The sequence below is a fragment of the Somniosus microcephalus genome, chromosome 13 (genome assembly GCF_052327205.1).
Source record: "Somniosus microcephalus isolate GS21.2 chromosome 13, FLI_Smic_1.0, whole genome shotgun sequence".
Taxonomy (NCBI): Eukaryota; Metazoa; Chordata; class Chondrichthyes; order Squaliformes; family Somniosidae; genus Somniosus; species Somniosus microcephalus.
In genome coordinates this window covers 153,547,759-153,574,947 of record NC_140999.1, presented here as the reverse complement: position 1 = coordinate 153,574,947, position 27,189 = coordinate 153,547,759, and the positions used below count along the sequence as shown (strand labels likewise).

The window sequence follows — 27,189 nt, the reverse complement described above, 5'->3', positions numbered from 1 at the left end:
ATTACTGAGGTTTGGGCAGGTGTGTGACGAGCTAGATCAGCCAGCCTGATTACTGAGGTTTGGGCAGGCGTGTGACGAGCGAGATCAGCCAGTCTGATTACTGAGGATTGGGCAGGTGTGTGACGAGCGAGATCAGCCAGCCTGATTACTGAGGATTGGGCAGGTGTGTGACGAGCGAGATCAGCCAGCCTGATTACTGAGGTTTGGGCAGGTGTGTGACGAGCTAGATCAGCCTGATTACTGAGGATTGGGCAGGTGTGTGACGAGCCAGATCAGCCAGCCTGATTACTGAGGTTTGAGCAGGTGTGTGACGAGCGAGATCAGCCAGCCTGATTACTGAGGATTGGGCAGGTGTGTGATGAGCTAGATCAGCCAGCCTGATTACTGAGGTTTGAGCAGGTGTGTAACGAGCTAGATCAGCCAGCCTGATTACTGAGGATTGGGCAGGTGTGTGACGAGCTAGATCAGCCTGATTACTGAGGATTGGGCAGGTGTGTGACGAGCCAGATCAGCCAGCCTGATTACTGAGGTTTGAGCAGGTGTGTGACGAGCGAGATCAGCCAGCCTGATTACTGAGGATTGGGCAGGTGTGTGACGAGCGAGATCAGCCAGCCTGATTACTGAGGATTGGGCAGGTGTGTGACGAGCTACATCAGCCTGATTACTGAGGATTGGGCAGGTGTGTGGAGAGCTTGATCAGCCAGCCTGATTACTGAGGATTGGGCAGGTGTGTGACGAGCTAGATCAGCCAGCCTGATTACTGAGGTTTGAGCAGGTGTGTGACGAGCTAGATCAGCCAGCCTGATTACTGAGGATTGGGCAGGTGTGTGACGAGCGAGATCAGCCAGCCTGATTACTGAGGATTGGGCAGGTGTGTGACGAGCGAGATCAGCCTGATTACTGAGGATTGGGCAGGTGTGTGACGAGCTAGATCAGCCAGCCTGATTACTGAGGTTTGAGCAGGTGTGTGACGAGCGAGATCAGCCAGCCTGATTACTGAGGTTTGAGCAGGTGTGTGACGAGCGAGATCAGCCAGCCTGATTACTGAGGTTTGAGCAGGTGTGTGACGAGCTAGATCAGCCAGCCTGATTACTGAGGTTTGGGCAGGTGTGTGACGAGCTAGATCAGCCAGCCTGATTACTGAGGTTTGGGCAGGTGTGTGACGAGCTAGATCAGCCAGCCTGATTACTGAGGTTCGGGCAGGTGTGTGACGAGCTAGATCAGCCAGCCTGATTACTGAGGTTTGGGCAGGTGTGTGACGAGCTAGATCAGCCAGCCTGATTACTGAGGTTTGAGCAGGTGTGTGACGAGCTAGATCAGCCAGCCTGATTACTGAGGTTTGGGCAGGTGTGTGACGAGCTAGATCAGCCAGCCTGATTACTCAGGATTGGGCAGGTGTGTGACGAGCGAGATCAGCCAGCCTGATTACTGAGGTTTGGGCAGGTGTGTGGAGAGCTTGATCAGCCAGCTTGATTACTGAGGATTGGGCAGGTGTGTGACGAGTTAGATCAGCCTGATTACTGAGGTTTGAGCAGGTGTGTGACAAGCGAGATCAGGCAGCTTGATTACTGAGGATTGGGCAGGTGTGTGACGAGCTAGATCAGCCTGATTACTGAGGATTGGGCAGGTGTGTGACGAGCTAGGTCAGCCAGCCTGATTACTGAGGATTGGGCAGGTGTGTGACGAGCGAGATCAGCCAGCCTGATTACTGAGGATTGGGCAGGTGTGTGACGAGCTAGATCAGCCTGATTACTGAGGTTTGAGCAGGTGTGTGACGAGCTAGATCAGCCAGCCTGATTACTGAGGTTTGAGCAGGTGTGTGACGAGCTAGATCAGCCAGCCTGATTACTGAGGTTTGGGCAGGTGTGTGACGAGCTAGATCAGCCAGCCTGATTACTGAGGTTTGGGCAGGTGTGTGACGAGCGAGATCAGCCAGCCTGATTACTGAGGATTGGGCAGGTGTGTGACGAGCTAGATCAGCCAGCCTGATTACTCAGGATTGGGCAGGTGTGTGACAAGCGAGATCAGCCAGCCTGATTACTGAGGTTTGGGCAGGTGTGTGACGAGCGAGATCAGCCAGCCTGATTACTGAGGATTGGGCAGGTGTGTGGAGAGCTAGATCAGCCAACTTGATTACTGAGGATTGGGCAGGTGTGTGATGAGCTGGATCAGGCAGCTTGATTATTGAGGTTTGAGCAGGTGTGTGACGAGCGAGATCAGCCAGCCTGATTACTGAGGATTAGGCAGGTGTGTGGAGAGCTTGATCAGCCTGATTACTGAGGTTTGAGCAGGTGTGCGGACAGCTGGGTCAGCCAGCCTGATGACTGAGGATTGGGCAGGGAGCTAGAAGAAATCAATTATTGATCAGCTGTTAAACATGGAATAATTTGCCAGCAGGACCACTGAATGTGTATGTGTACTGCCTTTAGCACTCACCTATGTGGATGGGCAGCCATGTTTGGTATTGCGGTTGCTCAACCCCATGTGTTTAGACAGAATACACAAATGCAACTAACGTATATACCCCTGATGCCCTCAATCTCAGTCTGAAGGGAAAAGAAAATCAGAGGGCAAATAACTTATTGGCAGAATTCTGTTCTCCTTTCTCAATCAGAAAATGGATTTTTACATGACCTGGAGGGACATAACCCTGGGAGGATGGAAGGAGAAGGGGTAGGAAAGGCATAATTACAAGGAAGGGAGAAAATAACTTCTAAAATCAAAAAAAATGAATTAAAAATATCTTCATGAGCTGCAAAATTATTTGCTGTACAATTCAGTAATCTACTAACTAAAATTCAATTCGCAATCTTCAACGGACTATAATTTCATCTACATCAAACATTCTTTGCTATAATGATTTACAGGATTACTAAATACTTCATTAAAAAAAAATGACTCTTCATGTGTTGTGTAAACCTGAAATCATCGGAAATAAAGCATGGATACAAAGCCTTTAGTAACCAAAGGAAACAGAGCATATCTTTGGGGAGCTACTGAAGGTTAGTTGACAAAGTATGATAGGGCTGCACATTAAACATTTCTACTTGTGATATATTAATATCAATTTACTGTAATTTGTTTTATCAGCTTGATAGCATTTCCCAGCCCTTGGTTACATCTGATCTGATTAAACACTATCAAATCAGTTGGCCAATCTTTGAAAGATAAAAATCAAACATGAAATATATGGCTATTACTCCTCAATGTGGCAGCAGTCAGTATTTATTAAATGTGATCAATTACTGTGAAAGGTAAGATAGGAAGTGGTGAAAAGTGTTCACTTAGAATTGAATGTGGAGATGCATTGCTGTGTTCCCGTGAATAATCATAATCATAATCAACTTTATTGTCATTGTTAGTGCACAAGTGCAGTACAACAAAATGTAGGCTTACGGCTCCCGAGATTGTACATTTAGATTAAGACATTTAAACATTCAACATTCATTTGGCTTGTAATACATTAACATTAACATAAACATAACCATAATAAAGTGCATTGGCAGATGTGCAGGCTTTATAGTTTATTTGTGGAGTTCAGTAGGATGACAGCCCTGGGAAAGAAGCTGTTCCTAAATCTGGTCGTTCAGGTGCGAATGCATCTGTAGCGTCTCCCAGATGGCAGGAGGGCGAACAGACTGTGGCTGGGGTGGGTAGGGTCTTTGATGATGGTCCGTGACCTCCGTAAACAGCGTTTCTGGTATATGTGCTCTATGGTCGGTAGCTGGGTGCCGGTAATGCGTTGGGCAGTTTTGACTACCCGCTGCAGGGCTTTCCGGTCATAGTAGCTACAGCTGCCATACCATACTGTGATACAATTAGTCAGGATGCTCTCTATTGTGCAGCGGTAAAAGTTAGAGAGGATCAGGGGTGACAGGTTACATCCCTTCAGCCTCCTTAGGAAATATAGGCGCTGCTGGGCCTTCTTCACCAGAGAGGAGGTATTGAGGGACCAGGAGAGGTCTTCCGTGATGTGGACTCCGAGGAACTTAAAGCTGTCCACCCTTTCCACCACAGCCCCATGGATGTGGATGGGGGTGTGACTTCCGCCTTTAGACTTCCTGAAGTCCACAATGATTTCTTTGGTTTTCTTGATGTTAAGGGCCAGGTTGTTATCGGCGCACCACTTCACGAGATGCTGGACCTCCTCCCTGTAGGCTGACTCATCGTTGTTGGTGATCTGGCCTACTACCGTGGTATCCGCAAACTTGATGATGGTGTTGGAACCATGAACAGCCACACAGTCGTGGGTGAAGAGGGAGTAGAGGAGGGGGCTCAGCACACATCCTTGTGGGGCCCCCGTGTTCAGGGTCGGGGGGGGGAGGTGTGGTTACCTAATTTGACAGACTGGGGTCTGTTTGTTAGGAAGTCCAGGGTCCAGTTGCAGAGGGAAGTGTTCAGGCCAAGAGTGTGGAGTTTGGTGGCGATAGTGTTGAATGCTGAGCTGTAGTCTATGAACAGCATTCTGATGTAGGTCTCTTTACCATCTAAGTGATGTGATGAAATATTTCCATTCATCACTGCCTGTGACTGAGATCGGTTTCAGTGTCATTTCCCTTCCCCCAGACCTCATTGTATTGTGTACTGGAATGTGCTGTATTGTATACTGGAATGTGCTGGAATGTGCTGTGTGTAGGGCTCCGCCCATACCTGGCCCCGTTTGTAAGCTAGCTTCAGTCTAGCCCCAATCTCCAGAAGGACGACATCTCTCTCGCTTACGTGTTTCGTTCTAAGTTAATAAAAGCCTTGTTTTGTTCTGCTACCTTCGAGTATCGGAATTATTGAGGCACATCAATTTTATTAACTTATTTTTTCAACACTATGGATCAACTCCTGAAACCCGAACGTTTGGATTTGGATCAACACGCTTCGGACACTGGTTTGAGTGTATGGAGTTCTTCCTGGACAATTCCGCAGCCGTCAAAGACGCTACGGACGCTGCAAGGATGAGACTCGGAATTCTGCGGAATTGGGTAAGCCACCGGGTTTACCCCCTCATCCAAGACGCCGAGACGTACCTGGCCGCCTGCGACATCTTAAAGGCGCATTACCAGCAGCCTACGAATGAGGTGTATGCTAGGCACCTGCTCGCCACCCGCGCACAGCGACCTGGGGAATCGGTGGAGGAGTTCCTAAGCACCCTGAAAATGCTTGGCAAAGACTGCAAGTGCCGAGATGTAAAAGCCGCGGTGTACACTGACGAGCTTGTTCGCGATGCCTTCATCACAGGCCTCAGCTCCACTTACATCCGGCAAAGACTGCTGGAAAAAACGGGGTTGGACCTGAAACAGGCTGCGGACACCGCGCGATCCCTGGATGTGGCCCAGAGAAACTCGGACGCCTACTCTTCAGCCCACGCCGCCACGTGTGCACCGAGGGCGCCGCCATCTTGGAAGGCATCTTCCCCGCCCGACAGCCCGACACCGGCTGGGCCCCGCTCTCCCCCCAGAAGCCCTACGACAGCCGCGACGCGTCAGGGACCCAACTGCTACTTCTGCGGGCAGCCAAAGCACACCAGAAACCTGTGCCCGGCGAAAGGCACCACCTGCTTTAAGTGCGGTAAGAAGGGGCACTTCGGGAAGGTGTGCAGAGGGAACCCCGCTGGAAAACCCGCCACCGCCGGGTGTGCGCCGTGGGAGCGGCCATCTTGGACGCCATCTTGCCCGACCTCGTGGGGTCCGCCATCTTGTGAGCAGACAGCGTGGACGCCATCTTGTATCGATCAGGGCCCTACAGTGGCATCGGTCACAGTGGACCAGACCAGGCCGCACCCGCTATCCAGATCAATGGTGGACATCGAGGTAAACGGGTGCCGGGTTAAATGCTTAATTGACAGTGGAAGCACGGAGAGCTTTATCCACCCAGAACTGGCACAACAACTCTCCCTAAAGGTGGTCCCTACTCAGGGTACCATCTCTATGGCTGACAAAACCCAGACATCGACCATTCTGGGTTACTGCACGGTACAATTGTGCGTTAACGGAACTGTATATGATAATTTTAAAGTATTAATCATGAAGAACCTATGTGCGAGCGTGATCTTGGGCCTGGATTTCCAGTGCAACCACCAAAGCATCACGCTCAAGTACGGTGGGTCCCAGCCGCCCCTCACAGTGTGCGGTCTGGCTACCCTGAAGGTAAAGCCGCCTTCGCTATTCGCAAACCTTACCCCTAACTGCCGGCCAATAGCGACCAAAAGCAGGAGGTACAGCTGGGAGGACAGGCGGTTTATCGCGACCGAGGTAGACAGGCTCCTGAAAGAGCGCATTATTGAACGCAGCAACAGCCCGTGGCGCGCCCAAGTGGTAGTGGTAAGGGGTAGCGAGAAGAAACGGATGGTGATCGACTATAGTCAAACGATCAACAGGTACACCCTACTAGACGCCTACCCGCTACCCCGCATATCAGAAATGGTGAACCAAATCGCCCAATACCGGGTGTTCTCCACCATCGACCTCAAGTCAGCATACCACCAGCTCCCTATCAGACCAGAGGACCGCCCGTACACCGCCTTCGAGGCGAACGGACGCCTCTACCAATTCCTCAGAGTCCCCTTTGGGGTGACGAATGGGGTCTCGGTCTTCCAGAGGGAGATGGACCGCATGGTCGATGACCACCACTTGCAGGCAACCTTCCCCTACCTCGACAACGTCACCATCTGCGGTCACAACCAGCAGGATCACGACTCGAACCTCGAGAGGTTCCTGAAAACCGCACAAAAACTCAACCTCACCTACAACGAGGACAAGTGCGTTTACAACACCACGTGCCTCTGCATACTAGGCAGCGTGGTGGAGAATGGGGAAATCGGACCAGACCCCGACCGATTGCGCCCCCTACGGGAGCTGCCCCTGCCCAACACTCCCAAAGCCCTGAAAAGATGCCTGGGGTTATTTTCTTATTATTCCCAATGGGTCCCCAACTACTCCGACAAAGCCCGCCCCCTCTTGAAAGCATCCTCTTTCCCGCTCTCTGCTGAGGCCCACGCCGCCTTCAAAAGCATTAAGCAGGATATTGAGCAGGCCACGCTACAGGCAGTGGACGAGAACATTCCATTTCAAGTGGAAAGTGATGCGTCTGACTTCGCCTTGGCGGCCACCCTCAACCAGGCGGGGCGGTCCGTAGCTTTCTTCTCGAGGACCCTCCAAGGGCCCGAGATCAGACACTCCTCCGTGGAAAAGGAGGCCCAAGCCATCGTGGAGGCAGTGCGCCACTGGTGCCACTACCTAGCCGGCAAACGCTTCACCCTACTTACCGACCAGCGGTCGGTAGCGTTTATGTTCAATAATAAACAGAGGGGGAAGATTAAAAATGATAAGATTCTTAGGTGGCGGATCGAGCTCTCCACCTTCGAGTACGACATCATTTACCGGCCAGGGGCCCTTAACGAATCCCCTGACGCCCTCTCACGAGGGATGTGTGCCAGCGCCACCGGGGATCGGCTACAGACCCTCCACAACGACCTCTGCCACCCAGGGGTCACGCGGCTGTTCCACTTCATAAAGTCCCGTAACTTACCCTACTCGATTGAGGAAGTTCGGTCCCTGACCAGGAACTGCCGCACTTGCGCTGAGTGCAAGCCTCGGTTCTACCGCCCAGATAGAGCCCACTTAATCAAAGCTACACGGCCCTTTGAGCGGCTCAGCTTAGATTTCAAGGGCCCCCTCCCGTCCGTCGACCGCAATGTTTACTTCCTGAACATTGTGGACGAATACTCCCGGTTCCCATTCGCCTTCCCCTGCCCAGACATGACCAGCGCCACGGTCATTAAATGCCTCAACAGCCTGTTCTGCCTGTTCGGTATGCCGAGCTACATCCATACGGATAGGGGGGCGTCCTTCATGAGTGAAGAGCTACGCCAGTACATGCTGTCCAGGGGGATCGCCATGAGCCGTACCACCAGCTACAACCCCCGGGGTAACGGCCAAGTGGAGCGAGAGAATGGGACAGTATGGAAAGCAGTCACTCTAGCTCTAAGGACCAAGGGCCTCCCTATCTCCCGCTGGCAGGAAGTCCTCTCGGATGTGCTCCATTCGATACGGTCGCTATTGTGTACGGCCACTAATACCACGCCTCATGAACGAATGTTTGTCTTTCCCCGGAAATCCACCTCAGGCGTATCCATGCCGTCATGGCTCTCCACCCCAGGTCCGGTACTCGTGCGAAGGCATGTGAGGGGCCACAAGACGGACCCTCTCGTGGAGCCAGTACACCTACTCCACGCCAACCCCCAATACGCATATGTCCGGCACGCCGACGGAAGGGAGGACACCGTGTCCATAAAAGACGTCGCCCCAGCCGGCATCGACAACAACCACGGCAATAGCGGCAACGACGATCACAGCAACTCTTACCCACCCACTACTCTTTCATCACCCCCGGAAGAACACCGACCAACGGCACCCCCACCAACTACCCCTTCAACAACCCTGGCGGCACCCCCGGCAGAGACCCAGGAGGCTACCGGGGACACCCAGCTGACACCCGCGGCACCGCAACAGCCACGTCGGTCGCAGAGGACTATCAAACCCCCGAACAGACTAAATCTATAGAAGGGGTGAATGTGATGAAATATTTCCATTCATCACTGCCTGTGACTGAGATCGGTTTCAGTGTCATTTCCCTTCCCCCAGACCTCATTGTATTGTGTACTGGAATGTGCTGTATTGTATACTGGAATGTGCTGTGTGTAGGGCTCCACCCATACCTGGCCCCGTTTGTAAGCTAGCTTCAGTCTAGCCCCAATCTCCAGAAGGACGACATCTCTCTCGCTTACGTGTTTCATTCTAAGTTAATAAAAGCCTCGTTTTGTTCTGCTACCTTCGAGTCTCGGAATTATTGAGGCACATCAAGTGATTCAGTGCAGAGTGTAGAGCAGTTGTGATTGCATCCTCCGTTGATCTGTTTGCACGATAGGCAAACTGGTGTTGGTCAAGAGAGGCGGGAACACTGGCTTTGATGTGAGCCAGGACCAGTCTCTCGAAACACTTCATTATGACGGGTGTGAGTGCGACAGGTCGATAGTCGTTCAGGCACGTCACAGCCGTTTGCTTTGGCACAGGAATAATGGTAGCGGTCTTGAAGCATGTAGGGACTACTGCCTGGGCCAATGACAGATTGAAGATGGCGGTGAAGACATCAGCCAACTGATCAGCACATTCCCCGAGTACCCGTCCAGGGATGCTATCCGGTCCAGCAGCCTTTCGTGTGTTCACTCTGCGTAGAACACCCCTTATGTCGGAGGTCGACAGAGTGAGCACTTGGTCTTCCGGGGGTGGCAAGGCTTTGGTAGCCAGCTCCCTGTTGTCCCTGTCGAAGCAAGCGTAGAAGTTGTTAAGCTCCTCCAGAAGGGAGGCATCGCTAACCGGGGGGCTGGTGTTTTTGCTCTTGTAGTCAGTGATGGACTGGATGCCTTGCCACATGCGCCGGGGGTCCGAGTTGTTGTGGAAATGATCCTCTATCCGCAGTGTCTGTTTCCTTTTGGCAGTCCTGATACCCTTTTTTAGGTTGGTCCTAGCTGCACTGTAAGCCGCCGCGTCGCCAGATTTAAATGCTGCGTCGCGTGCTTTCAACAGCGAACGGACCTCTCCGTTCATCCAGGGTTTCCGGTTGGGGTATGTCCTGATATTTTTATGGGTCGTGACGACCTTGACGCAACTGTTAATGTAGAATAGCACTGTGGATGCGTATTCCTCGATGTCATTATGGGCAAACATGCCCCAATCAGTGCGTTCGAAGCAATCCTGAAGCTCCGAGACTGCCCCCTCTGGCCATACTTTCACTGATCTCACTGATGTTCTCACTCTTTTGATGAGCGGTTTGTATGCCGGGGCTAGGAACAGGGAGAGGTGGTCAGACTTCCCAAGGTGGGGGCAGGGAATGGCCTTATAAGCATCTACAATGCTCGTGTAGACTTGATCCAGAGTGTTCTCCCCTCTTGTGGGGCAGGAAACATTCTGGTGGAATTTCGGTAGTACAGATTTTAGGTTTATGTGATTGAAGTCCCCCGCGACGATAAAAGCTCCGCCTGGGTGCGCAGTTTGTTGTTCGCTGATGGCCCTGTAGAGGTCCTTCAGTGCTAGTTTGGCATTAGCGTGTGGTGGGATGTAGACCGCAGTGATGATAACAGCCGTGAATTCCCAAGGCAGGTAGAAGGGTCTGCACCTTACCATGAGGAATTCCAAATCAGCCGAACAGGATCTATCGATTATGTCTGTGTTAGTGCACCAGGCATTGTTAGTGTAAATGCACAAACCACCTCCCTTGCTCTTACCGGATCTGTCGGCGCGGAAGACCGTGCGTCCTTCTAGCTGGATGGTGGTGTCAGGGATGCCCTTGTTCAACCAGGTAACTGTCGCAGTACTAAAATAGAATATTATCAAAATAACTATTTGTACATAGAGCAAGGAAGACAGGAACATTTCTTTGCCACATGTTCTATGTTTAATTTGATTCATTAGAGAGGTTGGAACTGACTAAATGGAACCAGTTAATTATTCCTTTTTGAGAAATAATTTTCATCTGTACACTTATTCCAACCGCAAAACTGGACCAGGTCATCATAGGCTTCCTCTGATTTCTGTCTAGATACTGTAGTACTTACAGGTGAATGTTCAGGTTTCTTTAGAATTAGAAGGCCCCAGAATTAATACCTGCATGAGCTCTGAAGCGGAGGCCCTACTGCTACTAGACCTCTACCTTTCCTGATAGAGGTTACAGCGAAGCTAACCCATAGATTGGCAGGGAATCTCTTTTCCAGCTGCCTCCCTCCTATGTAGATTATGGCCTGGCTTTTACGGTCAATGAACGGCGCTTGCCGGTGGTGATCGTGAGGTCAGATGGCCAGAGGGAAGATTAGAGGCCGCGGGGGGGACCGGAGGCCGGCGATTGGAGGCCGGAAGGGGGGGGGGGGGTTTCATAGACTGGAGACCTCATGGGGTGGAAGGGGTCGGAGGACTCGAGGAGGTGATCAGAAGGCACTTACCTCCTGGAATCCAGCAGTCCTCGCCTTCCTTTGGCTGGCGGGTTCTCCAAGGCCCAGGAAACCCGACCAGCCAGAGTTAAATTTAAAATGGTGGATCACCAGGAGGCACGGCGCCTTATTATAATATTTAAAGTGCCAGCCCGCCTCCTGGGAGCGGGTTGGCTGCCTGCCCCCTATTCCGCCTCTGTTAAAAACAGAAGTGGGTGGGTGGGATTCAGATTTTTAACTCTTTAACCTCCCACCCGAACCCAACCCACCTGTTTTTGAGGGTTAAAATTCCCCCCCCACAGTCTAAACCAGGAAGTGTAAGTTAGTGTAGCGGTACCACCGAGTGTCCCTTACTTACCGGACATAATTCTCTTTAACGCAATGACGCGGGTAAACGCGATGACTCGGACCAACGCGATAACGTCACGTTGTGCATCACGTGACTCACCCAAACGCGGGCAAACGCGATGACGTCACGCCGCACATCACGTGACCGTCCCAAGCGTGGGCAAACACGATGACATCATCACACAAGTCACGTGACTACCCAAGCGCGGGAAGAACGCGATGATGTCATCACGCAATCCACGGGACTGCCTATTCAGTCCTTGTGGCATCTCCGTCCAGATAAGACCTACTGCATGGTTCTCCTGTACCGATCTCGGCAACCTGCTTGTATTCATCTGTTCCTGCATTAAAGAACTATTTGATTGTTCTCCTGGAGTCGAACTCGATTATTAAGTAGGAATTCGTCCAATGCCTACATCGGTGACCACAAATACCTACAATTGGTGACCCCGTCTCCGTGAACGTTTTTCACGGAAGAAGCGCACAGCCTGAACCCCGTCTCTGTGAACGTTTTCACAGAAGAACGGCACGACGAACAACAACCGACAAACAACAACCGCCGAACACCAATTCCTACAATTGCTGACCAACGACGTGAGGACGGGAGCTCATCAATACCTACATTGGTGATCCCGTTTCTCGTGAACGTTTTTCACGAAAGCAGCGCAGCCGGACCCTGATTTTTCGTGAACGTTTTTCACGAAAGAAGCACGCCTGGAAGCTACAGCCATTTCGCTCAGCTACCGCCACACTGGGAGCAGCAACCGCCCTCCTGCTTTATCCTGGTAGAAGCCCCGTTCGCCTTGTGCAACATCGATACGGCGCAGACCACGTTTCTGGATATGGTCTCCGTTTTCGACAGCTCTACCGACTTTCGGAGCATCAGCCTCTTCAACAACCCCACGGCAGAACAGCAAGTATAACACCCTCACAGCGCGGGTGCAGCACGTTTTCGGGCTCACAGGATCAGAGCGCGCCCCGGCGGAGAGGCCACGAGGACTCAGTCCTCGCAAACCACCCCTCGCAGCCCACGAGGACCCGCCCCTCGCAGCCCACGAGGACCCGCCCCTCGCAGCCCACGAGGACCCGTCCCCCGCCAACGCCGCACCAGCCTGTCAACCTGCTGGTCTGTCTTTTCTACCACGCTTTTCGGCGCGACGGTGAAGCGTTGCCGCCCTCCCGGCAGTTTTTCCCCCTACCGAAATCAACAACAACTGGAAGCATTGCCGCCCTCTCTACAGTTTTCCCCTCAACAAAAGCAAACATCTACTGACGCTGCGACCATTGAGGACGGGTCCAACGGGCATCCCGCGCCCGTGATCGGCCACGCGACAATTGCTGTCATCGCCGATCAATGTAGCAACGGTTCACTCTCTTCTGTGTTACCGTAGTAGCACTACGGCATGCACCGTTCCGTGCGTTCCCGACTGCCGGAGAGTTCGCTCGCCTGTCGGCGAGTTCACCGACCTGCCCAGACCCACGTTTTTTTTTCCTCATGGATCACCCGTTTGGTGTTCCTGCAGATTTCGTCAGACTGGGGACCTTTTCCCAACAATGACAGAGCCATGGTCTGCATCTGCCCAACCTGCCAGTCACTATGACGTGGCCGGCTGTTACGTCCCGGTGCCCGCTTCGAACCACGGGCTACAGAGGTCACACTCTTCCACGGTCCTGCGCATGGCTGAATACGTTTTATCCGCCATGACGCACGCAAGGATCCGCTCACGACCAGCACATATTTGGACCTCGCCCGCCAAGTCGAGACAGCATGACCGCCGAGACCACCAACCACCCATCGTCGTTACGCCAACCCAAGTATGACCGCCCACCAGACCGCCAGCCACCCAACAGTCTCCGTCTCGAGATTACAGGAGTCGTTCGGACAGTCTCGTCAGACCACCTCACCGTTCGACGTCCGTTAAAGCGAATTCTGGGGGGGCGCATGTAGCAGTACCACCGAGTGTCCCTTACTTACCGGACATAATTCTCTTTAACGCGATGACGCGGGCAAACACGATGACGTGGACCAACGCGATGACGTCACGTCGCGCATCACGTGACTCACCCAAACGCAGGCAAACGCGATGACGTCACGCCGCACATCACGTGACCGTCCCAAGCGCAGGCAAACGTGATGACATCATCACGCAAGTCACGTGACTACCCAAGCGCGGGAAGAACGCGATGATGTCATCACGCAATCCACGGGACTGCCTACTCAGTCCTCGTGGCGTCTCCGTCCGGATAAGACCTACTGCATGGCTCTCCTGTACTGATCTCGGCAACCTGCTTGTATTCATCTGTTCCTGCATTAAAGAACTATTTGATTGTTCTCCTGGAGTCGAACTCGATTATTAAGTAGGAATTCGTCCAATACCTACATCAGTGACCACGAATACCTACATTAGAATATTTAATTCAATGTAAAATCATGTACAGAAAGCAAAATAAAGGGAGGGAAAGAAAGATGGGATTAAGAGAGGGGGAGAGATGGAAAGAAAAGGTAAAAAAAAAATTTACATTTTTAAAAATCTCCAACAATAATTGAAATCTGAAGGAATGAGACTCCACACTTGTAAAAGTTAATTTTCAGTGCCAGAGAGGTTGTTTGGCATGCTGTTAAAAATTCACTTACACTTGAATGGACAAGTCCTAACTTTTTCTGGCGTATTTAGTGAGTTTCTAGTGGGTAAGTACCCCAACTTCACGCCATTGCATGCATGTGAATGCCGAATCTCTCAGCGAGATACTGTTAGAGTGAAGTTTGTGGAGGAGCAGGGTAACTCGTACAGCAACTTCCTGATTTCTGCATTTAACTCCTTAATAATGGTGAGCACTGATAGCCTCACTGTTAATCTTGCTGCAAAATCCAGGCCATGTGTTTTTCATTACTATACCTGAAGATCCCTGCATCTCTCTGAATAAATTGTGTGATTCTTGTTATTAGAATTGAAGATATTTGCTTCACCCCAGGAAGTTCCCTGTGCTTCCCCTTATTGTTTTTTCACTCTGACTTATGCTGCGTGATAGTTCCCTGACACATTGGCAGCCATTTGGCACCCAAGTGGTCATTCTATATGTAAGTGCTCAACAGAATATCAGCAGGCCAATTGATGAGAGAGAATATTACAGCATAGCCTTCTCTTTCCCTCACATTAATGTTCATGCATATTTCCTTTTCAGCAGTCTCTGGGTAATGATGAGCAGTGCCTGATGATTCCTTAGTCAAGACACAGTGAAGTCAACTATAGCTCTACACTGTCATTCCAGGTAGTGAATTTGCACTCTGAACCACTGAGCAGCTTGATACCACCATTTTAATTGAGGGGACATCTTATAGGAGCTACTTTATTCTTACAATCCTAGGATCTAACAATCTAGTGAATAAGGAGGATGGTTATGACACCTGTAAAACAGTAATGGGATTAACACAGCCATTACAGTCGTTGACTTGAGGGACATAGCAAAGTACCTTAAGACATGGTGCTGTGTCAACAGACATGCCAAAACATCCACAATATTAAAACTCACCCTTCTGTTTATAATCTGAGCTTTAAGCTGTGAACTTAAATTATCTGTTAAGCATCAATAATTATAGGAAGCTCCGGGACACGAGAAGGAATTTACACTCCAGTAGGACATTCTTAAGTATGATCCACACATGTTCAGAATGAAACTTATTTTAAATGACCACATAGTCCACTTCTGCAAACTTCAATTTAAAACTGGAATAATTCAATAATTTCAAAGGGAGGGGAAATAATGATTTTAAGTAAAAAATGCAAAGCAATTATTTGAAATGTCTCCTCTTCTTCTTAGGCAGTCCCTCGGAACCAAGGATGACTTGCTTCCACATTAAAAATGAGTTCTCAGGTGACTGATGAGTCCAATGCGGGACCTGCAGTCTCTGTCACAGGTGGGGCAGACGGTGGTCGAAGGGGCAGGTGGGTTGGGTGCTTGGGTTGACGTGCGCTCCTTGCGCTTGGCTTCCACTTGCTCCAGGCGAAAAGGCTCGAGGTGTTCGGCGCCTTCCCGGATGCTTCTCCTCCACTTTGTGCGGTCTTGGGCCAGGGATTCCCAGGTATCGGTGGGAATGTTGCACTTTTTCCAAGGAGGCTTTGAGGGTGTCCTTGAAGCGTTTCCTCTGCCCACCTGGGGCTCTCTTGCCATGTCGGAGCTCCGAGTAGAGCGCTTGTTTTGGGAGTCTCGTATCGGCCACTCGGACAATGTGACCAGTCCATCGGAGCTGGTTAAGCATGGTCAAAGCTTCGATGCTGGGGATGTTGGCCTGAGCGAGAACACGGACGTTGGTGCGCCTATCCTGCCAATGAATTTGCAGGATCTTGCGGAGGCAGTGTCAGTGGTACCTCTCCAGTGCTTTGAGGTGTCTGCTGTAAATGGTCCATGTCTGAGGCATAGAGGAGGGCGGGTATCACTACTGCTCTGTAGACCATGAGCTTGGAAACAGTGAATAAATAACTATGAATGTCACAGGTTGTAGGCGTGTTAACCCAATGGGTTAATGCTTCTGTTAAAGTAGAGGGCAGAGAAATGTCACATGAATGTGTTACGCATTCATCCCACTAATATCAGTCAATAGTAATTTCTAGGCTATTAAATTTTAAAATATTGGCGTAAGTGTTTTCAATCAGCTCCAGTTCAGTCCTTAAAATATTGAAATACTTTGTTGTCCCCAGAATTATCCATTGATGCAGATGAAATGTATACTCTTCTGAAGCCATTACATCTTTCCTGTTGGATGTTTTAATATTTAAACATTTCTGTGTTCATGTTTTATATAGTATCTGGTAGTCTGCACCAACTGATGATTGCTGCACAAATTAAAATTATGTAAATTTGTAATCACAAATATTGTAAACACAAAAATGCAAATTTACACTCCAAACACTATAATTAATGTCGTGTTCTACTAAAAAGGGGAAAAAATAAGACACATTAATGGGGCAACTTAACTGTGTAAAAAAAAATTGCAAAGCAGGTGGGAGAAAGCGGTTGATGTGTGTTTTACTATACAAGTGATCAGTATGATTTAATTTAATTACTTATAATTAAATCTTTATGAAGAACTAGAATGTATATTTGGAACATATAATGAAAATGTTAAAGCCTTGTTTCATGAATTATTCATAAATTTGTTTTATTTTCAGAAATCTGTCCAAAGCAGAAAAATTATTTGATAAATTCTTAAAAGTGAGTAATCTAGTGGCAGATTTTCCTTTATTCATGAAACTGCTTTTTAAAAAAAGTAGATGTGAGTAAACAGTGGTGGAATATCAGAGAAAGTGCTGACAGGTTCCATACCCCTTAAATGGAAATCCATGTGAAATTGAACAACAGACCAACTGAGTTCTTGTTCGAAGAGAGCAGCAGTACTGGTGCCCAAGGATAGGTCCTTAACTCATCCTACCCTCTTGGCTCAAAGGGCACATCATGGGAAACTTGGGGGTATTATGGCTTAGAGAAGTGAAAAAAGAAGTGTGTTCTAGTTAAGTCTATTTTATGTATTTTCCTAATATTTCCTTGCATTTTTTTCTCTTTCCTTGGGTATTCACTGTGCTGGGTATTAAATGTGCCAATCTGTTTCCTCTGGCAGAGTACTATGGTACATTTTTGTGCCATAACTCCAAGCTAACAAAACTTACATTTTAATTGGCCACAGTCCGTGCCAGCACTTCCAGCAGTAATGCTACTTTGAAGATTGCACAGTGGGAAGTGCTTGAGTCAAGCAGTCAGGGCTGTCAGACTTTCCAAATTCTGAAGCATTCCACCTAATTTCCTCGGGCTATGTAATTTAGCTTATAATGTGCATCTACACAGAACACACATCTGGATTTTATGCCATTTTCCAATGTAAAACAGCACACCCTACAAAATAAACACTTCAAGGTCTGTATTTGTGAAAATGGTCACGAAATTGTGTACACCAGCATTTCAGGCCCATTCTTCAATGTAAAGTGATGCATGTTACCAAAAGTTATATTAATGGAGTAAAACACTAACATTCCACAGGCTTATTTGTCAGCATCAAGAATTTTGGATTGGTAAATTGCAAATCAGCTTCAAATATTCTTTGTAAAAAACAGTGCTGCTTTAGAGAGAAATGGTATATTCTTTCCCCTCTGCACCTGGCAGATGGGCTTCTCCATCAGATTGGTTGTAATTGTCTTCATGCTGAGAGATTTACTGTTCACAGCCTTCTGTTTCCTGCCTCCTGATAAAAATCTAGCTAAGGATCATCTTCTGTCTTTTGCAAAACCAGCAAGCTACACAGAATGGAAGAAAACGTTTCCATGCTTCCTGGCTTCTGCCTGTGCATGCATGGAAATCAAGCTCCAGTATTGGCTTTGTGTATTGCATCTGCAGTGCTCATTACATCTAGGTCTGCATAGCAATTATTATTTTTATATATCTAAATTCAAACATTTAAATCATTAACTTACAGCTCACACATTGAACTGCCCCACCTATGCAGCTTGCGACCTAGTCAACATATCCATTGGAAATCACATTAAAGTTGGAATCCTTGGAAATGGGAATGGTGCCTGTGGCTGGTCAGCACAGCATCCATTGTAGGGAAGCTTCCAGAGGGCATCCTGAAGGAAGGAATGATGTACCACCTGGAGAAATACCAAACTATAAGAAAGGAACCAGTGTAGGGAGATCATGCATGCTGAATCCCTTGGAGTTCTTTGAGAAGACAACAAACCTTGTGGACATGGAAATTCAGTAGATGTTGCTTATTTAGATTTCAGCAAAGCTTTTTGAAATAGTGCCACATAGGAGATTGGTCTACAAGATTGCATGGCACGGCATAGGTGGAGTGTTTCTGAAATGGATCAAAAATTCACTGAAGCAAAGGTTGATTGTATGTGGTGCATGGAAGGAGGTAGCTAATGGGGTGCCTCACAGATCAGTTGCTGCTTACAGTGTAGATAAATGACTTGAAAGTGAGGACAGAATCAAAGCTCTCAAGTTTGCAGATGATACCAAATCGGAAGGGACTGGAAACAACAGTAGCAGTCTGTATAGCCTTGTATACAGCAACAGAACATCTTGCCTCCAGTTAACGGAGGAGCAGTGTGTCTGGTGGCTCTGCTTCACCAGGGAGATTGTGACAGAGCTATGTCACTGTTACAACACCAGCTGCACCAACCAAGTCACACACTTCATTGCATGTGGCCCTGAATTTCTACGCCTCGGTCATTCCAGGCTGTTGCTGTATACAAGTGTGGTGCAAGGCCTCTTGCACTCTCTCCTTCCAACAGCTGCAGGTCTCTGCACTCTGACTTGCTGCTTTCTCCTGATCATGCTCCAGCCCCAATGGCAGACCAAACAGCACACCCATTTTGGCAGAGTACCTTTGTGCACAAATGACATTAGCAAAATCAGTCAATTTGCAGTCCATTGCTGCATCAACCAGGTGACTGATACGCTCACTCAGTGAAACAAATTCATCACTTTCTCCAGAGAGGCAGCAAAGCAGGAAGACAGAGCTCTGGGCTTCGCCAAGATAGCAGGCTTCTGAAAGGTCAAGGGCACAATTAACTGCACCCACGTAGCTATGTGTGCGCCATATCAAGAACCCAGAATATACATACAGGAAGGGATTCCACTCATTCATTGTGCAGCTGGTGTGTGACAAAAGGCAGTGCATCATACAGGCCTGTGCCTGGCTTCTTGATGGTTGGCATGATGCCTTTATTCTGCACCAGGTTTCAATCTATGCACTGTTCCACCCAGGCCATTGCATGCCAGGCTGGCTGCTTAGGGACAAGGGGTATGCTCTGAGCACATAGCTCATGACACCTGTCGGGAGCCTGAGCACAGATGCTGAGGAGCGTCACAATCAGTGCACATCAAGAAACTGGTTCCAAACGGATCATTTTTCAATTGAGAACAAACTCTTTGGAAAACTAAAGGTTACACTTATGCAAATCCCTAGTGCCTGTCTAAAGTGCTCTTTTGCACATTCTGGTGCTCTTACAAGGTGCTACCATAGTGGCTTCAACATGGGATGTGGAATGCAGCTGATCATCTGCTGACAGCACTTAAGATGGTCAAGGTGGGTGACCTCAAGGAGCACTGGCCTTAGAGGGTCCAACTGCAGATTGCAGCATCCTGTGGCAACCAGGGAAATCTGGCCCAGCTGTCCATCAGCATGAACACAGGCACTGGTTGAAGGATTGTGGGGGGAGTAGGCTAGCTGTCCTCCTGAGAGGAGACAGCATATGCCTCTCCGATGGAGCCACCACCACGCTTGTGGGGCTATGCCTCAGTACTCTCACTGCTCTGCACAAGAACAGAGTGTAGGAGTGATGCAACAGCTTGGAAACCCCTATATTGCACTCCCTCATGTCTTTCAAGCTGGAGGAGATGTTGGAACTCAGAGCCACAATGGCAGCAATCTGAGCTTCCATCGAAGATGTCAAAGCAGAGCAGGTTAATGCGAGAAGCATTGCACTCGCGCTTATTATGGCCAAGGTGTTCACCAACCTGTGGTTTTCCCGTCATTAAAATGAATGGAGGGAAAATAATGGGTTGAAAAACCCTGGCAAGTATCTCTTGCTTCTTAATAGTTATTTATCTAGTTTCCTTTTTAAAAGGTGCAATTTGACACTAAATCAAGTTTGGTGTATATGTCCATTATCCTAAATTAGTTTTTTTTTCTAACCTCTATTATGCCCTCTAGTCTTGTGCTTATTGTCCAAGTTAAATAGCTTGTGTATTTCCATCTTATCTATACCATTCATTATTTTGACTTTCTAATATATTATGTCTGTGTTTTATTATCTATTTAAATGTTGTCAAATTATATTAACATGCATTACTTAAGTAGTATTTTGTAGTCTTGAGGACACATTCACTATATTGAGCTCATATGTCAATGTAGGTTATAGCTGTCCAATACAGTCAACCCCCATTGGAACAGTTCATGGGAAACAAATGTTTCGGATATTGCAGGGAAGTGCACATCACAATATTTTTACCATGTAAATAAATGGAAGTAATAAAAGAAGTTGGAAGCCATTATACAGTTGATTTACGCCGTAATGTGTGGCAATGGCAGGATATGAACAATGCAACTAATTCCTGTTCATTATCAGCAGCAGTACCTGATCTCCATGACTCAACACTGTGTGTGGGGAAATGGACATGCAAAGCAACAGTAATGCAAAAGCGGCAAGCTGTAGTTTTAGTCGCACTGTGTGTTAGCAACACCAGCCATGTTAACACCAATGCTGAGGTGTGGTAATGAGGTTCTACATCAGCAGCAACTTGCATTTATATAGCACCTTTCATACTGAAAAAACACAAGGTGGAAAGTGGGGTCCCACAAGAAACAGTGCTGGGACCCCTGTTGTTCACAATTTATATTAACAATCTAGACTTTGGAATCAAAAACACAATTTCTAAATGTGCTAATGACACCTAATTGGGGGGATAGCCAATAGCGAGGAGGACTGCAACAAATTACAAGATGACATTAATAAACTTGCAAAATGGGCATATAATTGACAATGAAAATGAATTTCAATACAGATAAATGTGAGGCATCACATTTTGGTAAGAAAAATAAGGAGGTCTCATATTACTTGGAAAATAAGAATCTGGGGTGGGGGCGGGAACTTAAAACAATCACTAGAGAAAAAGTACTAGGCAAAATAATGGGACTAAAGGTGGACAAGTCCCCTGGACTCGATGGCCTGCATCCTAGGGTCTTAAAGGAGGTGGCTGCAGAGATAGTGGATGCATTGGTTGTAATCGACCAAAATTCCCTGGATTCTGGAGAGGTCCCAGCGGACTGGAAAACCGCAAATGTAACACCCCTGTTTAAGAAAGGAGGGAGAGAGAAAACAGGCAACTATAGACCAGTTAGCCTAACATCTGTCATTGGGAAAATGCTGGAGTCCATCATTAAGGAAGTGATAGCAGGGCATTTAGAAAATCATAATATAGTCAAGCAGAGTCAGCATGGTTTTATGAAAGGGAAATCATGTTTGACAAATTTGCTGGAGTTCTTTGAGGATGTAACGAGCAGGGTGGATAAAGGGGAACCAGTAGATGTGTATTTGGATTTCCAGAAGGCATTCAATAAGGTGCCACATAAAAGGTTACTGCACAAGATAAGAGCTCACGGGATTGGGGGTAATATATTAGTGTGGATAGAGGATTGGCTAACTAACAGAAAACAAAGAGTCGGGATAAATGGGTCATTTTCAGGTTGGCAAACTGTAACTAGTGGGCTGCAGGGATCAGTGCTGGGGCCTCAACTATTTACAATCTATATTAATGACTTGATGAAGGGACCAAGTGCAATGTAGCCAAATTTGCTGATGATACAAAGATAGGTGGGAAAGCAAATTGTGTGGAGGACGCAGATAATCTCCAATGGGATATAGATAGGCAAAGTGAGTGAGCAAAAATCTGGCAGATGGAGTATAATGTGGGAAAATGTGAGGTTATCCACTTTGGTAGGAAAAATAAAAAAGCAAATTATTATTTAAATAGAGAGAGATTACAAAATGCTGAGGTACAGAGGGATCTGAGGGTCCTTGTACATGAATCACAAAAAGTTAGCATGCAGGTACAGCAAGGAATTAGGAAGGCAAATGGAATGTTGGCCTTTATTGCAAAGGGAATGGAGTATAAAAGCAGGGAAGTCCTATTACAACTGTACAGGGCATTGGTGAGACCACACCTGGAGTACTGCGTACAGTTTTAGTATCCTAATTTATGGAAGGATATACTTGCATTGGAGGCAGTTCAGAGAAGGTTCACGAGGTTGATTCCGGAGATGAAGCGGTTGTCTTATGAAGAAAGGTTGAGCAGGTTGGGCCTATACTCATTGGAGTTTAGAAGAATGAGAGGGGATTTTATTGAAACATAATCCTATGTTAAGGCACTTCATAGAGATATAATGAAAAAATGAACACTGAGCCAAAGAACGAGACATTAGCCAGGATGATCATCAGCATTCTTATACACCAATGCTGGGATACTGTAAAAAGACAGGAGGGTGTGACCGCGAGTCAGGAAGGTATGGGGACCCAGGACGTAGTGATGGAGGAGCCTCAGCCTGGACCATGTCCAACAGGCACGAGGTACTTGCTACCTGTATGGATGAGGAAAAGGACTGAAGGGAGGGTGGACAAACTGACCACGGCACCGTGGTACAGGGGGCCATCCAAGTGGGGGGAGAAGGAAGGAACGTGGCAGTAGAAGGGGACAATATAGTCAGAGGAAATAGGTACTGTTCTCTGCAGTGGCGAAAGAGAGTCCTGAATGCTGTGTTGCCTGCCTGGTGCCAGGGTTCAGGATATCTCCACCATTGGAGAAGAACTTGGAGTGGGAGGGGGAGGATCCAGTTGTCATGGTCCATGTAGTAATCAACGACATAGATAGAACTAAGAATGAGGTTCTGCTGAGGGAGTTTGATGAGCTAGGGTCTAAATTAATAAGTAGAACCTCGAGGGTAATAATCTCTGGATTACTACCTGAGCCACGCACAAATTGGCATAGGGTTAAGCAGATCAGTGAATTAACTGCATAGCTCAAAGAGTGGTGTGGGAAGAAGGGGTTTCAATTCATGGGGCACTGGCACCAATACTGGGGAAAGAGGGAGCTGTTCAGTCAAGACGGGCTCCACTTAAACCAGGCTGGGACCAACGTCCTGGCGAATCGAGTAATTAGGGCTGTAGATAGGGCTTTAAACTAAAAAAGGGATGGAGGGGTCAGGTGAGGGGAAACTTAGAAATCTAAAGAGAAAGGTCAAGGCAATAGAGCAGTGTAGCAATTTGGGTAAAAATAAGCAGTGTGTGACAGGAAGGGACAGCAGAGAATAAGGTCAAAGCGGCGAATAATGGTAAAAAATTTAAATTGAAGGGGGAAAAATTCAGTTGCTTTGCGCCTCCCGTTAGCGCAAAGCAACTAGCACACGGACGAAATTCAGCGGGAGGTTAGCGGCAGCGGTAACCGGTAGTGCCCTGCGGCACTGTACCATTGGTGATGACGTCATTGCTGTGCGCAGTGCCCCGCTCGCACCCCGACCGCGATCTTCAAGATCGCCCCCTGACTTACCACCGGACGCTATGTCCGACGGGATCAGGAGGGCCTACCTGCAGCCGGGGAGGCGCTATTTAAAGGCAAGGTGCGGGCGGCCATTTTTGTTGCTGGCCACCTGCCAGCACCTGCCTCCACTCCCGTCCCCGGCCTCCTTACACGTGCCCCCCCCACGGAGTGCCAGCTGCACTCAATGAGCCCGGCACTTCTCTTGAGTGCTGGACTCTTTTGCCGGCACTCCCAATCCCCGGGGGCCCAGCTGGGCTCCAGGTCGCACTGCGCAAGGCCCCTCCCCTTTAAAAAGGGGAGGAAGGCCTGCAATACTGTGGCGCGACGTGCTGCAGCGCGTGGCACGTTGCGCCACAATATTCCCTCGCAGCACCCCAAGAGTGAGGCGGGGCACTTCCAGTAGAGCCCTGCTTCCCTTTTGGGGTGCTACCACTCAATTTCCGTCGCGGGGGCACTAATATTTCCAGGGAGCTAAAAGTAGCGCCCTGGCAAAGTTAGCGCCCCACTCAATTTTTAGCCCAAAGGCTCTTTATCTGAATGCACAAAGCATTTGTAACAAGATAGACAAACTAGTGGCACAAATAGAGATCAATGGGTTTGATCTAATAGCCATTACAGAGACGTGGTTGCAAGGTGATCAAGGTTGGGAACTAAATGTTGTGGAGTGCTTGATGTTTTGAAAAGACAGGCAGAATGGAAAAGGAGGGGAAGTAGCACTGATAATAAAGGATGACAAGTACAGTAGAGAGAAAAGATCTCAGCTCGGAAGGTCAGGAAGTAGAATCAGTATGGGTGGAGATAAGTAATAACAAGGGGTAGAAAACACTGGTAGGAGTAGTATATAGGCCCCCTAATGTTAGCTATACTGTTGGACAGAATATTCATCAAGAAATAGTAGGAGCTTGTAACAAAGGTAATGCAATAATCATGGGGGACTTTAATCTTCATATAGACTGGACAAATCAAATTGGCAAAGGTAGTCTGGAGGACGAGTTCATGGAATGCATTCAGGACAGTTTCCTAGAACAATACATCAAGGAACCAACCAGGGAATAGGTTATTTTAGATCTCATAGTGTGTAATGAGACAGGGTTAATTAGCAATCCCATAGTAAAGGATTCTCTGCGGCAGAGTGATCATAATATGATAGAATTTCACATTAAGTTTGAGAATGACTTGCCTTCGTCCGAAACTAGAGTCTTAAACTTAAATAAAGCCAATTACATAGGTATGAGGGGTGAGTTGGCTAAGGCAGATTGGAAAAATAGATTAAAAAGGTAAGGCAGTAGATAAGCAGTGGCTAACATTTAAAGAAATATTTCATAATTCTCAACAAAAATACATTCCATTGAGAAACAAAAACTCCATGGGAAAAGTGATCCAACCGTGGCTAACTAAAGAAGTTAAGGATAGCATTATATTAAAAGAAGAAGCTTATAATGTTGCAAAGAATATTAGTAAGCCTGAAGATTGGGAGAGTTTCAGAAACCAGCAAAGGATGAACAAAAAATTGATAAAGGAAAAAATAGAATGAGAGAAAACTAGCAAGAAATATAAAAGCAGATTGCAAGAGCTTCTACAAGTATGTAAAAAGGAAGAGAGTAGCAAAAGTAAACATTGGTCTCTTAGAGGTTGAGACAGGAGAAATTATTATGGGGAATAAGGAAGTGGCAGAAACTATAAACAAATATTTTGTATCTGTCTTCACAGTAGAAGACACAAAAAGCATACCAAAAAATGGTGGGGAACCAAGGGTCTAATGAGGGTGAGGAACTTAACATAATTAATGTAAGTAGAGAAAAAGTACTAGAGAAACTAATGGGACTAAAAGCTGACAAATCCCCTGGACCTGACGCCCTACATCCTAGGGTCCTAAAAGAGGTGGCTGAAGAGATGTTGGATAGTCCAAAATTCCCTAGATTCTAGAACGGTCCCAATGGATTGAAAGGTCACAAATGTAACACCACTATTCAAGAAAGGAGGGACAGAGAAAACAGGGAATGACAAGCCAGTTAGCCTGACATCAGTCATCGGGAAAATGCTGGAATCCATTGGTAAGGAAGTGGTATCAGGGCACTTAGAAAATCATAACATGATTAGGCAGAGTCAACATGGTTTTATGAAAAGGAAATCATGTTTGACAAATGTATTAGAGTTTTTTGAGGATGTAATTAGCAGGGTAGATAAAGGAGAACCAATGGATGTAGTATATTTGGATTTTCAAAAGGCATGCGATAAGGTGCCACATAAAAGGTTATTACACAAGATTAAGGCTCATGGGGTTGGGGGTAATGGCCCAGAAATTCGGGTCGGAGGCTTCCCGCGGGTGCAAGCCTCCGACCTGCACTTACCTAGCGCGTCGGCCGTTGAGCTGTGGGCCCGCGTGGGATTCCGATCCTGGGCCTGCTCCAACTGCCGGCGTGCAGTGCTTGCGTATCCCAGGGGTGTAGTTAGTTCGATGCATCCCCTGGGATCACGTGGGCCATGGAGAGCCAATGGTAGCAGGGAAATGCCCATTCATAAAATTGACAGGAAGAGCTGTCAAAACCATAAATACTATAAGCCCCAAACCATCACTAAAACTTCAAATAAATTTTACAAAACACATTTTTAAAATAACTATAAATTATATAAAATAACTATTTAAAACAATAATTTAAATTTTTGAAAAAATTAATTACATTTTCTAACAGGGCTAAAAATAAACTTACCTTTCTTTAACGTATTTAAAAATAATAAACCTGTGGAAATTTTTTTTTAATTTTAATTAATTCACCACTTACCTTGTTAAAAGCAGGCCTTGCGCCTGCTTTTTATATGTCTAACTCCAGGAGACTTACCCTCCTGGAAAAACCTGGAAAAAAAACGTAAGTTCAATGCGCACACGCTGCCTCTCCAGCGCACGCGTTCCACCTCTGAACCCCTTCTTTCAAGGGAACGGAAGTTCTGGTTTCCCGCGCATGCGCAGTGTATGCACGAAACCGGCACTTCTATTGGGCCTACGGGTGAGTACCCCGTGCGTACTCACCCGTGGAGACCCGAATTTCTGGGCCAATATAGTAGCATGGATAGAGGACTGGTTAATGGACAGAAAACGGAGAGCAGGGATAAACTGATCTTTTTCAGGTTGGCAGGCTGTAACTTGTGTGGTGCCTCAAGGATCAGTGTTGGGGCCTCAGCTATTTACAATCTATATTAATGACCTAGATGAAGGGACTGAGCATAATGTATCCAAGTTAGGTGGGACAGTAAGCTGTGAGGAGAACACAAAGGGGGGAATTTTGCCAGCCCTGGGGAGGCAGGACTGCTGGGAAAATGGCAGAAATTGGGAGCGGGTACCGAACCTGCTCCCAACCTGCTTCCATGCCATCTTCCCGGGAGGCGGGTCCCTGACTTGCGCAGGGACCCATCTCCTTGAGGCGGGAAGGGGATTACAGCTAATTATTAACAGGCAGTTTTGAAGCTTATCCCCATTTTGCCCCTGCAAGTGCGGGCTTCCCGACTGCTATGAACCTCGCCAGGGTCAGTGAGGCGAGCAGTGGGTCTGCAGGGGTGAGAGGGATCGAAAAGAGGCAAGTGATGGGTGCAAGCGTGGAGAGGTAAATGAGAGGTGAGTGTAAAGTGTTAGAAAAAGCTTACTTACCTTTGCTTCTTCCTGCAGGCTTCAACCCTTGGGGATCTGGAGGTGCCTCATCTCAATGGCAGAATGGCTACTGCATTTTCAGATGCAGCAGCCATCTGATTTCTGCTGAGGAAAGAGTTTTTGGTGAGTCTTTGTG

At 47.8% G+C, this 27,189-nt stretch overlaps 1 protein-coding gene across 13 annotated transcripts in view; it reads left to right on the top strand.

The window, feature by feature from the left end:
- Positions 1-27,189, top strand: part of LOC147108681 (extracellular sulfatase Sulf-2-like) — a 409,937-nt gene that overhangs the window by 207,112 nt on the left and 175,636 nt on the right. Inside the window, exons 3-4 of one of the 13 annotated variants that reach the window (XM_086005392.1) lie at positions 14,504-14,590; positions 16,489-16,531. The exons of 11 other annotated variants lie outside the window; for them this stretch is intronic. The gene's annotated coding sequence lies outside the window, so the exon portion shown is untranslated. The remainder of the gene's footprint in view (positions 1-14,503; positions 14,591-16,488; positions 16,532-27,189) is intronic. One more of the 13 variants, XM_086005393.1, reaches the window with a different exon arrangement.